We start from the raw sequence: 2,472 nt of genomic DNA on the forward strand, positions 1-2,472 counted from the left end.
ATATATATGTTTATATATACATGTATATGTGTATATATATATATATACACACACACACACACACGCACACACACACACTAATAATATTTTATAAGCTTAAAGCTGATAAGCGATCAACGCACACGTACTAAAAGCCCACTTTTTTCTGTCGAGGGCTTATATGCTTCAATGTTAGATTATTTCCTGTAGTCAATACACGGTGATCGCTTATAAGCTTTAAGCTTATAAAATATTATTATTATTATTATTATTATTATTATTATTATTATTATTATTATTATTTACAAAATTGTAAAATTCGGCACCGCTTTTAGAAAACATCGCTGAAAGCGTACACACGCATACACACATACGCACACACTCACACATACATATATATGTATGTATGTATGTATGTATGTATGTGTATATACACACAGAGGAGGGGGTAGCTGAAAAGGTCTTGGCTTTAAGGGTGTTGTGAAAGGTCTTGGTGGAGGCCCAACCTACTGAGTTCTTTTACAGGGCTTAGAAAAACTGAAGGACCGCTGCAATGAGTGTGTGAATCTGAGAGGGGAATATGTTGAATTAAATCATAATTAACAATGATCCTCCTGCATTTTCTGTTACCCAAAGCCAAGAACTCTTCAGTACCCCTTATATATATATATGTATGTATGGATGGATAGATGGATGCATTGCCTTAGTTTTTAAGAATGAATATACGAAACCCTTGGTAATAACCTCAAACGACATACTTTCAGAGAGAGAGAGAGAGAAAATATGCTAATCATTTCAGTATAGTTGCTCCTGTAGAAATTCTCACGTCTTAATGCATTTGACATACATGACCTTATGTCAATAATCTGTTAAGCTAAGACATATGTGTAAGAATTATTTATAATCTTTGTTACAATGGCAGACAACACGTTCGCCCTGATACTGAAATGGAGATAAGTACTTCAGTGGATCTGTTTCTATCAAACCTTCACTGACCTCGCGTGTATCAGTAAAGCTAAGACATGTCTAGAAGCAATCGTAATGCTTATAGATATATCTTAGTATTAACATGTGTCTTAAGTGTTAAGCTGCGTTTATATGTTAAGATGTCTTTACAAGCATTAAGTCTTATGCATTGAAATGTGTTCATATGCATTAAGATGTGTCAACACGTATTAATAGATTAGTTTATATGCATTAAGACATACTTTAAGTATTTTGTTTATACGTATACGTATTAAAGTACGTTATAAGTGTTAAGATGTGTATTTAAGTATTGGTTTCAAATTTTAGCACAAGGCTAGCAATTTTGAGGAAGAGGGTAAATCGATTACATCGATCTCCAGTGCTCCACTGGTACTTATTTTACCGAGCCCGAAAGGATGAAAGGAAAAATTGACTTTGGTGGAATTTGAGCTTAGAACATAAAGACAGGTGAAATGCTTTGTCCGACGTATTAACGATTCTTATTTTTTTATTCCCCCACAAGGGGCTACACACAGAGGGGACAAACAAAGACAGACAAACGGATTAAGTCGATTACATCGACCCCAGTGTGTAACTGGTACTTATTTAATCGACCCCGAAAGGATGAAAGGCAAAGTCGACTTCGGCGGAATTTGAACTCAGAACGTAGCGGCAGACGAAATACCGCTAAGCATTTCGCCCGGCGTGTTAACGCTTCTGCCAGCTCACCGCCCTAAATGCGCGTTATAGTATCAAAATTTGTTTTAAATACAAAGATGTGTTTATATATAATAGTGTTTAAATGTATTTGCAAGTATTAAAAAATGTATTGTGATGTATTCCAATCTTATCTTTCAGTCGGTGGTTCTCCTTATAATCTTCTGTTTTTCAAATCTTTCAGATGCTGTCAACATGGCGGTTCTCCATCTCAAGCACTTGAACATCAACGTTCATGAAACACCCTAACTTCAATAGAATGACAAAAAGGTATTATTACAGTGTTAGACATTTCTGTATTGCGATATTCTCATAGTAGTGGTAGTGATGTATTGTGATTTAACTAAAACAAAGGTTCACAGTCATTTAAAAAAAAATCTATGAACCCTTTTGATTACTATTTTATTCTAGTGGACCCTCATAGCCATTCGGTGTTTAAAAACTAGTTTTACAGAAACTCCTTTCAAAATTCCTTTTCTGTTTTTCTCCCATTAACTTGTGTAGGTTGAACTATGGTAAAATGTTAGAGAAAGAAACTTCGCTGTTTCTTGCAATATATACCAAAACATACGTCCAAAGCAAAAAAATTTTTTGTGGGGCCTTTGAAATGTTTTCATGTTCCCCTGTTTACTATTTTGTTGCGTGAACCCCTAAAAATCATACATGGACTCTCACGGGCCATATGGACCCTGGTTGAGAACCAATGAACTAAAACGAGTTCTTTTTCTCGGGATTCAAGTTGCCGTGAGCACCAGGCAAACATTTAATGATCACAATGGCCTTCTATATGTATGCATATATATATATATA

The 2,472-nt window shown here is 35.0% G+C and overlaps 1 long non-coding RNA gene across 1 annotated transcript in view; it reads left to right on the forward strand.

The window, feature by feature from the left end:
* LOC106877268 (uncharacterized) overlaps positions 1–2,472 on the forward strand; it is a 12,622-nt gene that overhangs the window by 9,121 nt on the left and 1,029 nt on the right. The window contains exon 2 of the long non-coding RNA XR_001410356.2: positions 1,847–1,932. This is a non-coding gene — a long non-coding RNA (uncharacterized LOC106877268). The remainder of the gene's footprint in view (positions 1–1,846; positions 1,933–2,472) is intronic.

This window comes from Octopus bimaculoides, chromosome 23 (assembly GCF_001194135.2).
Source record: "Octopus bimaculoides isolate UCB-OBI-ISO-001 chromosome 23, ASM119413v2, whole genome shotgun sequence".
NCBI classification, from domain to species: Eukaryota; Metazoa; Mollusca; class Cephalopoda; order Octopoda; family Octopodidae; genus Octopus; species Octopus bimaculoides.